This window comes from Lactuca virosa, chromosome 9, assembly GCF_052849685.1.
Source record: "Lactuca virosa cultivar CGN04683 chromosome 9, Lactuca_virosa_CGN04683_v6, whole genome shotgun sequence".
NCBI classification, from domain to species: Eukaryota; Viridiplantae; Streptophyta; class Magnoliopsida; order Asterales; family Asteraceae; genus Lactuca; species Lactuca virosa.
The window spans coordinates 177,930,492-177,944,776 of NC_136434.1; positions in this window are offsets into that span (position 1 = coordinate 177,930,492).

Here is a 14,285-nt window from a genome sequence, read left to right on the forward strand (position 1 = left end):
TCTGCTCAGTATCACGTTTTTAACCCTAGCTGTGGAATGTTCTTTGCTGATGCTCAACCTACTTGCTCAGACTTTCACTTGATGGATCACTTATAACCTTTGATAAGTGTGCCATTCATGTTGTGCCATTCTCTACCATTGATCCAGTTTTGACTAGATCACAACTTACACTTCACTCAATCACGCTTGTTTTTGGTCATCAAATTGTGTTTAAGATTTCCTTATACTATGTTTTTTTGTACTTCAAGCAAACCCATTCAAAGCCCTAAGAGTAGTTTCCTATCAAACCCAAGCATGTTAAAGTTTTTCTTTTTCTGTGTTACCTCGATGCGTCATGCACACGACTCAACACCATGGACCATTGCAAAAGAACCTTCTCCATCCCCCTTCGAGATGAACCTGGTGCGCCACTTCTCTTACTTGGTGCATCACTCGATCAAAGCTACGTCGTTTCACCATTAAGCATCATCATATCTACCATCCTTCAGTCGTGAGCATCCTCTACACACCTAACCATCATCAACAAGTGTGAGCATCATTGATTCTGATTATCACCGCCGACTAGATTCGATCAAGTCTACCATATACTCAATCCTTGTGTGCATCATGTCAAGTGCACCTCCACCTTAGTCTTTCCTGCATCTTGAGCATTTCGATTAAACCAACGCTCTTTGGTTCCTCTTGGCATATCAATGAACCTCTGAGCATCTCGTTGGCATAAAGAGCATCTGGTTGATCACTTTGAGTGGAACTCTTTCACTAGAGTATTTGAGCAACAAGGAGTATGTAGCACAACAACCATGAAGCATCTAGCCAGAAGGATACACCCAACAACTTGCTGTGAAGAACCAAGAATTCAGAGTTTCTGTGACCATTGTTTTTTATTGTGACACTTGCATAATGTAGTATGAAGTTCTTTTGTAACGGTCTGTCTGTCATAAAAGAATCACACGTACATAAACATACAATGTGTGCTTTTTTTATATTCACTTTCTACATACGAGCATCACACATGTTTTTTTACTCACGTCACACACATGCACAACTTTTTTCTTTGTCAAATTTTTCTTTCTATTTTCTTTACTTTTTAATATTTTTTTATCTTTTTTTTCGGGATCATGAGAACCAACAAATCTTATCACTGATCAAATTTCAAAGATTTATCTTTTCGGTCCATAGTGTTTATCTCTAAATTACATGGCTAATTAAAAAAAACTAAGAATAAATGTCTAAATATTTAAGAACTTTAGAAAATAAGAAAAATAATAAATTATTAAAATTGATTTTTTTATCTTTTAAATTTAAGTAAATAAACAAAATAAACTAACGATTTTAATTTGGGAATTTTGAAATTAGAAGGTAAGTTCATTAATGAAATTAATATTCATTTATTACTATATTTATTGTAATTATTATATTAAAGTATTATGTGAAATTTATTAAAATAGAAAAACTCATAAAATAACATGTGGAAAAGAAATTAATTCAAAATAACTACAAAATGACATTTGGCAAATTTAATGAGAGTGTGACATGTGGCGAAAGAAAACCTTCATTTATTATAGCAGATATGATATTCAAGAGTTATTTTTCAGCTTTTTTATCAAAATATTTTGAAAATATCATTTCGGATAAAAAAAAAAAGAAAAAAAACACGTCAATTTTTTTTTGATAAGCTATAGTTTTTAAGGTAAGACTTAACAGCTTTGTATTTATCATAACACTCGTTGATATGATTTAGCAAAATATCAAGGTTTTTATTTAGTTTTTAGTTTGTATAAAAAGATCAAGTCATTCACTTTTATTCAACACTAGATTTTTCTTCAAAATAAAACACAACCGAGTTTGCAAGATATTCCTATCTGTCACTTTACTTTCCTATCTTGACAAAACAAATTTTTGTCTAGATCGCCCCAAATTCGAACATTTTTTTAATCAATTCCAATTTTTTTTTCTTTCATTTGTCATGTTGACAGTTAAAATTTTCTTTAACAAAATCTTTCAAATTCGAGGAACACGTTCTCTTGAATAATTTTTAAAGTTATTTTTAAGTGTAAATGCTTCAACAGAAAATTCTATTGAAGCGGAGGGGGAAATGTTAAATCAATATTTTTCCTTTTTGCACACTTTTTACAACTCCTTATTTCAGTAACCATCACATAGGGGGAAACTGTTGGAGATACTTTTATGTGATTGTCACTTGAAATAAGTTGAGTATTGATTTACATTTTCTAATAAACATTATCAGAATGTTTCATGTTGAAAAGACCCTGGAGATTCAACAAGTGTTTGAAGAATTAGATGTTGGAGCACTTGAAGTGAACATGGAGCACTTGCTGTTGACATAGAGCACTTGTTGTTGACATGGAGCACTTGATGAAAGCAAGTTGGACCATCATGATCTTAGATGGCACATCTAGATCATATGTGGAGCATCAAGATATTGGTGGATCATCTGGAATATGGATGGCTCATCAGAAACATTGTTGGCTCATCCACAACTCTATGGCTCAACAAGACATTGATGGATCACACATGAATACTTGGTGGCTCAACTCAAGTCAATGGATCAACATGATCACATTGATGGCTCAACAAGATTGCACATGGCTCATCATGTACAATGAAGGCACGTTTAAATGCTCAAAGGCTCATGAATTTCGTCTATGGTCCATCTTGAACAAGCATTTGTACATCTTCAAGTTCAAGACACAGTCCAACATTCAAGAAATAACTCAACTTGATCAACGACACTTTTGGAAGTTGATGACATCTAAGAAGACAATTGAGCTACATGATGCGCATTTTGCTCATCACATTTTCAATGGTGATCAAGAAGGCTCAAGAATTATGAAGACTCATAACTTGGATGGAACCCTAACGTAATTGGAATATTCCATCCATTCCCCATTAAGTATGGCAAAGGTGTCAACAGATGACTAAGTCATGATGACGTGTCAACACTTGATTGGTCAAGCCATGTCATGGGCTTTTCCAAAGCCTATAAATAGTCCCCTTTGGATCCATTATAAAGTTACTTTTCCTTCTTCAGTTTTGCTCATTCTGCATAATTACTGTTTAGACTAGTTCTCAGAGAGCCACTTGAGAGTTTTAGTGTGTTTTACATTCAAGCACTTGTAACTGAATTCTGATGAATATGAGACACTTTTGAATCATTGATCTTGAACATATAAAAAAACGTTATTATAATTAACTTGGTGATTCACAACTCTTTATTTTCCGCATTACTTGCCACTTGATGACTCTGAAACTCTGTTTCAGTATTTTCAACTCGTGGACTCTTCAAGTCTAAGGTTTACTGAATTTTCTCATTTCTTCACACAACATATAACAACATGTATATTGGGTCCATAATACGAGTCTGCTTTGTCCACCTAGCCCATAGCGCATGTCTGGATTGCTCCCGAACCCATAACATAAGTTTGGCTTGTCTTTCCTACCGTCGGCTTATGTCTGGCTTGCTCCCGAGCCCACAGCATAAGTCTGGATTTCCTTTCCGGCCCATAACTTATGTCTGGCTTGCCACCCAGTTTGTTGGCTTCCGCACAGAGCAGTATTGCCTCAGCCCAACCGCATTATGTCGATATATGCAACATATAAGATCACATAACAGTAAACAGATAATCGTGCAGATCTAACATAGCACTACAACATAAAAACATCCTTTATTAGGATACATAACCTAATGGGCCAGCATTGATGTCTTCGACCCACAAGTACAATGAAGAAAACTCACCTACCAATTTGAAAGATAGCTGAACAGATCACTGCTCCAAATACTGCATCTACAGATCACATATATGAATAGCAGGGACCCAATCTCAAACTACTATTCAAATTACCCAAAATTTCCTTAAGTCAAACTTGATCAAGTCCATGGTCGAAGGTCAAAGATCAAAGTCACAAGTCAAAACGTCAACATAGTCCGAGTATGCCCTGCATACCCCAAGTTTACACCAAATGTAGAGGGTGCCTTCCAGATTACAGGTCTTCCATTTAGTACGTGCTACGTACACATAAGGTACGCTCAGCGTACTCGATCATTGTCCAATACTTTGTTGGATTTGGTGTCTAAGCCCATTACTATAATTTGTATATACTTGAATTGACGGTAGCACTGTCCTTTTGAGTTTCCCTTAAACCTAGTAATTGAATAGGATAACTTTTAGAGAGAGAGAGAATGATTTATTAATTTACTATATGATTAATAAATTAATTAGAAATCAAAATAAATGATTTTTAATATATTATGAGAATAATATATTAATTAAGAATTAATCATAAATTAATTGGAATTAATTTTGAGATTTACTGGAATAACTAAAAGTACATGGATTAAAGTGTAATGGTTCAATAGTTGAACAAGAAGCATTCCAGAACCTTCCTATAGCCATGGACGGTTTGAGGAGGGTCTAAGGTTTCTAGAATTATCCTTGGAGGATAATTAGGAAGCTAGATAATTAGCAGAAGGAAATAATATTATTTTATTCCTTTTAGGGTTATCTAGGGTTTCCAAGTTGCACTATATAAGGATCCCTATACCTAGCAATTTCGGCCATGTCTTCTAGACCTAAGGATAGTCAAAATTCTGATCTCTCTCCTCTTTCTCTCTCTTCAAGTTTCCTTGGTTGCTAGGGTTTGGGTGTGAAACATTACAGACACAACACTTGTGCTGCTAGCTTCCAAAATCAAAGAAGAAAGGATTATTGGTTATTTTCTACAACAATAAAAAAGGTATGTAATTACTTACTTGTTTGTCAATTTCAAAAATACATAGGGTTCATAGGTTTCTTGTTGTTTAATTGTGTTAGAAATTGGGGTATAGAAAGGCTTCGAATTCTGAGAATCTGTTTAAACAAATGGTTCGATGATTAGATTTTGGAACTGTTAATAAGGAGTTAGGATAATTTAAAAGATTGTTATTACTCTTTGGATATGTCTAGAAATGTAGTTTTTCATTTCATGCGTTGTAATGACAAGTTCAAATTTTTCGTTTATTTTCAATAAGAGTGAGATTTTGGTTTATTTATTTGCCTCATTTTATACATATCCTAGCAATGAATTTTATGAAAGTGTTGATTACAATTCTAATATTAGAAATATTAATTGTGGATTTGATTCTTATGATATCGCTTGTGGTATCTTCATAATTGACCAAGTGAAAAGAAATCTCATCACCAACTGGACAGATACTTAGTGTTGTATAATCGCATTGTATAGTGTATGAGAACTTGTTCATTGGAAAATTATGACAAGTTCATTGATCACATGTTCGTGTGAGTCAGTAGAAGGATTAACGGATCTAGTACATGTTGGTATGCACTATTCAGATCCACTACAAAGGACGATAACTCTATTCGTCATGATTTACTGATGTTTGAGTAAATATGGTTGTGTTTATAAGATTAAGCATAATTTTGTTACTTTGAAAAGATTCAAATAGTAGCCGAACGAATACGAAGAATCTTTAAGATAGAAAGATAAATGTTTCTCCAATCTGAAAGGAAAGGAGAGTATTTTAGTATCGTGTTTTGTGATCATCTTAATGATTGTGGAACTATATCACAATTGATCCTCGAAGAACATCTTAGTACAATTGTATGACTAAGAAAAGGAATAAGAAGTTTTTGAAAATGTTAGAGAAAGAGATGAATCATACTTCGTTTCCAATCAAGTTTTAGAGTCATACTCTAGTAACTACAATTTGTATCTTGAAACTCGTTTCAAACTAAGAAGGTTGAAAAACACCTCAAATATGTGGAGTAAAATGTTTTCTTACTCTAGAACATATAGAATTAGGAGTTGTGATGTTTTTCGTTAATCGAGAAACAAAGGATAAACTGAGACATATTTTGTGAAGTGTTTTCTTGTCGAGAATCCACATTAACTTTAGAATATTTGTTTTAGTCATCAAGGAATGTTCCATGAGAGAAAAACTCATATGTCAAGAAGTCAGTTGGAGTCTTATTGATCTTGAGAGTTTCAGGAGTCAGTCGATAATAAACCTTTTGGTCAGCACTAGCACACGACATGAGGTTTATAACCTTTCGTGTTCAGTAGACACATTCTTGTTTCTATGCACCTTCCAGCTGAGTTGGCAATGCTTATGAGTTCTATGGTTCTCATTTAACTACAAAAAGCAAAACATGTTGGTCAGTGAAAGTACATTGATCAATATGGGTGAGCTGCTTAACAACACCGAAGCACTGCTATGCCTGTGAGCTACCAGAGGGCAAGAAATTTAGAATTGTGAAATTCAGTCCATGAAAGGAAAGCTAAATTTGAATTTCGTTTGGTCCTAAACCTTATCTAATGATTGTACGTTGGAAATGATAGGTTCACATGGATGCAAATGTATACACCATAAAAAATAGGTGGCATAAGGTGTCGCTCTAATTCATGAGAATAATTATGAGGAAACACTTCCGCTAGTAGATTTTAAAGATCTGATAAAGATCAACATGGATGGTGGTTGCGTGTATTGCATTCTCAAATTCACAATATGATTACGTCATCCCTTTTCCTATTTCGAATTGTGAGGAATGGAAAAGATTTTGTTGAACCTTCATGACATATATATGTAAGTTTTGAAAGGGTTTAGACACACATGTAAGCTATCCAATGAAGGTGTATAAGCTTAAGAAGTTTAGTTGAAGACTTATTAAACCATCACGTAACATAAATCCGTACTTCAGTAGGAAAGTCAAGAGTATTGATTTCTAGAAGTTCAGTTGATTTTTGGGTACATGTCAAATCTAGTGGGAGCATAACTGTTATGCTAGTATTGCATGTTGACAATACTATTTGTAGGGAACAAAGTTTTCAATTTGCTAGTTGCATAGTTTGGGAATTGTTTCGCTATAATAGACTTAAGGGAGAGGGCACTCATACTTCGTTTTCAAATCTAAAAGTTTAGATTGTAGGGTTTAATAGAACTTATTCATAAGCATATATGAATATCATGCTGAAATGGTTCAATATAGGAAATTCGATATGTGGAAATGTTATAGCAAGAGACAAAACAGATATCAAATCCTTATTTGAGATATAATGAATCAAATCCCATATGCTTCGGATATATGATCGATTACATATGCTATATTATTCACTCATTCGAGTTATTTTAATTTTTCAAATCCTTAGAGCATTGTGAGAAAAAAGAGCTAGAATTTTGTATGACTAATGTTATTAAACAACTGTGAAGAACATTCTGAGGTTTACTGAAGATTGGTTGCTTATGGACAGTTAGAAGAATGATATTAATTTGGACGACCCATAGTGACATGTTTTAGATTGAGATGGTTCTTGGTCAAAATTGATGGTCATATGGGAATATGGAAATTTTTCCATAATGGGAGTTGATTATTAAATCTATATGTGAGTTGGAAATTTTAATACGGGAGAAGTGTTCAAGGAATATACCATGAATTAGAACCTCCATTACCTTGGAATTGTTTTTTGGTAACAAAGTTCCAATGTAATATTCTGTAATATCATTGGCTCAATCTTTGTGACTTTGAAGCCTCAACATCACAGAAAATCAATGCATGTAATGTTGGAATTCCAATACATCTTAGACAGTGAGAAGAATTTGGAATTGTGAAATGAACATCATTGGAATAGTGTCCATTCGATCTGTTCACAAAAGAAGGATAATAGAGAGGCATAGTATGCATGTTCTTAACATGGCATGATTGATGCTTAATTCAAGTGGTTAGTTGATTACTCAAAACATAATACAATGAATAAATCCATAATTATCATGGTGATTAATTAATAAGAGTTTTATTTATATTCAGTAGTTTTGTGACCATAGTTAATTAGTTTATTATTATGTTTCACTTTGCATGTTTTACTTCCTGAATAATTTGATTTTTCGAAATTCCACAATCGCTCATACTTTTGGAAGTAAATAGTGAATTAAGGCTGTCGTGAATTGAATTGAAGATTGTCTATGGGGATTATACATTGTAATAAGATTGCTACAATGTTCATGAGTACTTCGAAAAATGGAGATTTTGAGTATTAGATAAACTCACGCTCAGAGAATTACTTCATGGATTCTATCACAAGTAATTTTTAGACGATAATATCTTATATTCTTAATACTAAGACATATGAGTTGTAATTTACAAGTCAGTTGTACATTAGTATTGTGAAAACGGATCAGTAACTTGATGTTATAAAACATAGTGTCATGTGCGATTTGGTGAGTAAAAGTTATAAGAATATGAGTCAAAGTTTATTTGTTCCTTTTGCCCTAACGGTAAAAAGTGATATCTTGGGGTCTCTTGATGATTTGATGTTGACATCTGAAGTGCTTGGCCGAGCCCAGACTAAATTGATGTGTTCATTTAGCAGTCTAAATTCAGTTGTCATAAATCGGGAAATCGAGAAACAGAATTTTGGACAATGAGATTGATTTTAATCCATGTCTCATGTCCATTCTATATATTTTAGAACTAATGAATATTAGATCACTTATCTTAGGACATGTAACTGACTGGGACAGAGTTTGACAGCGGCTTTTGGAAGCTACAATTTGCTGATCGGTTCAGAAGTTATACTAGCTATTATAGTTATAGACTTATCCAAATGGGATACTGTTGGATTAGGTGTCTAAGCTCGTTACTATAATTGGTATATACTTGAATTGATGGTAGAACAGTCCTTTTGGGTAGCCCTCAAACCTAGTAATTGAATAGGATAACTTTTAGAGAGAGAGAGAGAGAGATTGATTTATTAATTTGTTATATGATTAATAAATTAATTAGAAATCAAAATAAATTATTTGTTAATATATTATGAGAATAATATATTAGTTAGAAATATTTTTATTTAATTAAGAATCAATTAGAAATTAATTGGATTAATTAAAAGTACAGGGGTTAAAGTGTAATTGTACAATAGTTGAAAAAGAAGCATTCCAGAACCTTCCTATAGCCTTGGACAGTTTGAGGAGGGTCTAAGGTTTCTAAAATTATCCTTGGAGGATAATTAGGAAGTAGGATAACTACCAGAAGGAAATAATATTATTTTATTATTTTTAGGGTTATCTAGGGTTTCCAAGTTCCACTATATAAGGATCCCTATACCTAGCAATTTCGGCCATGTCTTCTAGAACTAAGGATAGCCAAAATTCTGATCTCTCTCTCTCCTCTCTCTCTCTCTCTCTCTCTCTCTCTCTTCAAGTTTCCTTGATTTCTATGGTTTGGGTGTGAACAATTAGAGGCACGACACTTGTTGTGCTAGCTTCCAAAATCCAAGAAGAAAGGATTATTGGTTGTTTACTACAACAATAAAAAAGGTATGTAATTGATTACTTGTTTTTCAATTTCAAAAATACCTAGGTTTCTTGTTGTTCAATAGAATGTTACATCAATAGTGTTATGATATAGATCTAGAAGTGATGAAAATCTAAAACCTAACTTACTAACCAAAACCCAAGCTTCATAACTCTTGCATGGATGGAAGAAAAGGACTAAGATCACATTTTTATGACTACAAATACTCCAAAACATCTAAAAGGACAGCTCTTTTGGTCTAGACTAGGCTATACTCATAAATACCAAGATTATGGGACCAAAATGCACATAAACTCAAGAACTAGCAAGATCTAATGAATCATTCATCATGTTCAGAACTTTATACCTTCTGGAGGTTGCTAATGAGATGAAAGTTCTATATCCACAAAGCTTTATGCTCCTCAAATGCTCTCCAATGGACTTCTTTCTTCATGGTTGAACACAAAACACTCAAATAGCTCAAAAACTATCAAATGGGGATTAGGGTTTGCAAAGGATCGTTTGGGAGGATGCAGGATGAAGGTGGAAGGGATTAATGAAAGTTATATTGCTTAAATATAGCTCAAAACCCCGGATTTAGGGTTTTCATCTTTGCTAAGTACGCCCACCGTACTCTAAAATCCCCGTGTCACTCATTTAAGGCTTACGCCCCAGGTACGCATGGCGTGAGGACTATATTCGCAAAACTTAAATACTTTGAGCTAAGAAAGGAAATTACCTTATTGGCTAAGTCTAACAATTCTCCCCCACGTGAATCACACTCCGTCCTCAAAGTCGAATGCTGCGAATAACTCTGGAGTTGCGCTCCAACATTTATGTGTAACATTCCGTTTGAAATTAAGTAATTAAATAATAAACCCTGAACCCCAAGATGTAAATTTATATTATATATTATCTTATAGTAGCCTTGAAATTCATAATAATTTAGCAGGGTGTTGGTTATGGGGAGTTAAATGATATAATGTGGACTTTTGGGGGTTAAAAGTGTTATTCAAGGATTTATTTTGTAAAGAATTCTGAAGGCTGAGGGCTGTTTTGTAATTATTGGATTTAAATTGAATAGATTTTTGGAAGCAGGGGCTAAAGAGTAAAATATGGACTTGGATTGAAAAGAATTGAGGGGGAGGGGCCGGAAGTGTCAAAACGTTAAGAAGTTCAAATTGAGACGGGTTAAAACCCGTCACCTTACTCGCCCATGTTAACCCTAACCCTAAAGAGTTCTTCCTGCCGCCACCTTGTATCTCCATTGTCCAGCCGCCACCACCCTATCCTCTTGTTGTTCCGATCAACCAAGGCCACCAGCAGACCATTGTTGCCGACGAAGCTGGAATCCCCGAAGATAACCTCGCACGCTGTTGTGCCGGTGATAACGAAGACCGAAGGGAACCCCCTTTCTGGATGATGTTGCGTCATATTGGAAGTCGGAAGGGCGGAGCCGTCATCGTGGTTGCCGCTGTTGTCACTCCCGGTCGCAATTTCTTTTCCATTTCAATGGTGATACGCCCCAGCTGCGCCCGTCGCCACCACAACTTTGAGTGGCCATTTTCTTTTGTGCTCCGGTTGCCGCCTTCCAACCGAAGTGGCTGAGATGGGTGTGTTTTCTGTGTTACATATCGTGTTAGTGATTGTGTCGTTGATTCCAAGCCGTGTATGTGTGTTTGCTTGGTCGGAATCAAGTGAATCCACCACTACCATCGTGAAGTGGTGGCTGTCACCCTCAACCACCGCCTGCTGCCAGAAGGTTGGATGTGTGCGTGTGTGTTATATTGTTTATGTTTCCATTAAGATAATATGTTGAATAAGGTATTTTTTTGGCCGGAAAATCCGAAGAAAACCCACCACTACCACCGTGAGGTGGTGGCTGCCGCCTTCTGCCGCCACCAGCTGCCGTGTTGGGTGGCGGTGTGCATTTATGTGTGATTGGATTGCTAATTGAGTTACTTGGACATGTTTCGGTCTAGAATCATAACCACCACCACCACGAGGTGGTGGCCGTCTCCGTGAGCCGCCGTTGACGACCAATACCCGAGGTGGTAGTGGGTGGTGCCCGACTTATTTAACTCAAATTGACCTAAAAACTTAACCAATGGACTAATTGGCACGCAATTGGGTTGGAAACACTAATTAGGGTTTAGAAAATCCTAATTTTGGATATGTTAGTTTGGAATTGTGAGGAACCACGTTTTGGACCATTGGATTGACTTATGCCGATTACATTGTATGTTTGGCCTAGTGGGGTGATGGACTTAATGGATTAAGTCCTTAATGGGTTAAGTAAGAACACTTAACCCTAATCGTCATTTTATGTGAAAAACCCTAATTAGGTTTGGGTTCTTGTTGGGCAATTTTTTGGACTAAGTTGTTGTGGGCCTGCGTGGGCCAATTGGGAACATGTTTATGGACTAAGGTAGTTATTGGGCTTTAGGATAAGGCCCATTGGAAAGGCTTGGGCCAAATTTGGAAAATTAGGCCATAAGTGGGCCATAATTGGGCCTTGATGATTATGAGATATTGGATCATCGGAATGCCTAGTGTTTGGACTATAATAAATGGTTGGGCCTTAAGGTAAGACCAGGTAGAGGTTTGGGCCCAATTTGGAAAATTGGGCCATATGTTGGGCCTTGGTTCATTGTTCGGCTTTTGAGCCTTCAGAGTGTGTGTTTGGGCCTTGGGCTTGGATCAAGATAGGTTAGGGGTAAAGTAGTCTTTTTACCCCAAGCATGGACTTATGGTTATGTATTGGAACCTAATTATTAACTGGGTGTTGTTCTGATGTTGACAGTTCGGGAATCTGTCAACCAGCAGCTGGAGTTTTATCAGCGGGACTTCAGCAGTGCGAGGGTCTCCTCACCATACCAATGGGTCGAAGGCACCAAGACCGGCCCATTTATCTAGTTGTGATGATTATTGCGGATGTGCTATCGATACATTATGTATTTATGTGAAGACCATGCGGGGGTTCCCATGGAAATTAGTTATATGTGGTATGCTAGTTGGTTGTGTGGTATGTGGTATGCTAGTTGTCTTTGTGATACTTGCATGGAAGACCCCGGGGGGTTCCCGAGGCAATTGGATATAAGACCATGTGGGGGTTCCCATGGCAATCCAGGCTAAGACCATTTGGGGGTTCCCATGGCACCCGGTGTAAGACCTTGGAGGGTTTCCATGGCATCGTTAGTTAAGACCATGTGGGGGTTCCCATGGCAGTTGGCTAAGACCATGTGGGGGTTCCCATGGCACCCGGAGTAAGACCTTGGAGGGTTTTCAGGGCATCCTTATATGTTTGTATGTATGGTTTATATGGCTTGTATGACATTTCTTCTGATTAGTTAAGACCATGTGGGGGTTCCCATGGCAGTGGGCTAAGACCATGTGGGGGTTCACATGGCACCCGATGTAAGACCTTGGAGGGTTTCCATGGCATCCTTGTATGTTTTCATGCATGGCTTATGTGGTTGATGTGGCTTTTGTAGCCTATATGGCTGATATGGTTTATGTGATTATGTGGATTACGTGGGGTATGTTATGGAGAACTCACTAAGCTTCGTGCTTACAATTTTGTTTATGCTTTCAGGTATCATCGATTTTGAAAGGAAGGGTCCGGCTTGATCGCAACGCACACACCCATGTTTTCCGCATTATGTGATTTTGGGATGTAACTCTGATAAATGTTTTAATTAAGCAATGTTTTTAAATGGTTGGATTAAGTAAAATCTGTGTTTGGCTATAAATAAAAATAAAATTTTTACCCTGGATTTTAGGTCGTTACATTCTGCCTCGGGTTCCCACGTCTATTTAGAACCCTTCCTATGCTACCACTGAACCTTGACCAATGGCACCACCTTGCTGCACAAGGCCTTCATTTTCCTATCCAAAATTGTCACTGCTCTCTAGACATAGTTTAAGAATTCATCAACCGGAATATCGTCCAAAGGAGCCACTGCTGAATCATCGGCTACACACTTCCGTAGCTGAGCAACATGGAATGCATTGTGAATCTGACAAAGCTCCTCAGTCAGATTTAGTCGATAAGCTACCTTTCCTACCCTAGCCACTACTCGAAACAACTCGATAAACTGGGGCCCCAACTTTCCCTTATTCTTGAAGCGTATTACACCCTTCCTAGGTGATACCTTTAGTAAAACCATATCGCCAACCCAGAATTCCAACTCGGATAGACATCTGTCTTCTGTCGACTCTGAGCTGTATGCAACCTTTACCGAGTCTGCTGGATAAGGTTTGTAGTCTAAAGGACCACCTCGGACTTCCCCATAACCCTATGACCAACCTCCCCCGAACAAACCGGTGTACGAAACGTCCTCCCGTATAGAAGCTCAAAAGTGATGGGTTTTATACAAAAGAACATCCTATGTGCTCATGCAAACCCTAAAGCTTGGATATAGATTTCTCTATTGAACATGCAATTCATCCAAGACTTATAAACCGTAGATCTAGCATACATATTTCGAAATTATCATATAAAATCAAATCTAGATGATTACCTCTTCAAGAATGGCTTGAATCTTCTTGTCCTGGAGCTTAGAGTCACAAATGTCACTCCTCTAATGGCTTACAAACACCACACGCAATAGGATGATCTTAGAGAGAGGGAGGAGGTACCAAAAATGTCCTAGGGTTTCTCTTAGAAGGTTAGGGACGTTTTTGGCTTACCAAGCGTTCATTTTATACTTAGGCTATTAGGGTTTTCAACCAGGAAACCCTAATCTGATTGCTTAGGCCCTAAGCAGCCCATGGACTCCCTCTTTAGAAGACTTGGACGAATTCTAATGGGTTTCCCCATAGATTTCGTCCACTCCAACTTCTATGGAGTCCATTAGCCCAATATTCAACTATCACACAATTGACAGTTCTAGTCCCCTTTATTTAATTAATTCTTTTAGCTACAAAATCAATTCTTATTAATTCTTGACTAATATTAATTAAACAATATGATTTCTC